The sequence below is a fragment of the Cicer arietinum genome, chromosome 8, assembly GCF_000331145.2.
Source record: "Cicer arietinum cultivar CDC Frontier isolate Library 1 chromosome 8, Cicar.CDCFrontier_v2.0, whole genome shotgun sequence".
In the NCBI taxonomy this organism is placed as follows: domain Eukaryota; kingdom Viridiplantae; phylum Streptophyta; class Magnoliopsida; order Fabales; family Fabaceae; genus Cicer; species Cicer arietinum.
In genome coordinates, this window is record NC_021167.2 from 15,901,783 (window position 1) to 15,902,275 (window position 493).

Consider the following 493-nt stretch of genomic DNA (forward strand, 5'->3'; position numbering starts at 1 on the left):
CAATCCATCGCACTCACACACGATAATCAATACATAACACTTAGCAATTCCAACACAATTACCCTGACAATTCTTATTCAAACCACTCAATCATAAACTTGATTCAAACACGACTCGTGTGCCAAGCACCCTAATGCAATGCGTATATGCCAAAATGCATGGACTCGGAATTCCACCCAAAACCCTCCTCGAAGGGCCGTAAATCATAATTGTACCGCCTATCGCAGGCCAAAGTACCAATTACCGAGGTGCCACCTATCATGGGTCAGCACGATTTACTAAAAGGCGTAAATCATAAATGTACCACCTATCACGGGTCAGTACTGTTTACCGAGGTGCCACCTATCACGGGTCAGCACGATTTACTAAAAGAAAAAGCGTAAGTCGTAAACGTACCGCATATCACAGGCCAATACAGTTTACCGAGGTGCCACCTATCACGGGTCAGCACAACTTACCAAACGTAAACCGTAAACGTACCACCTATCACGGG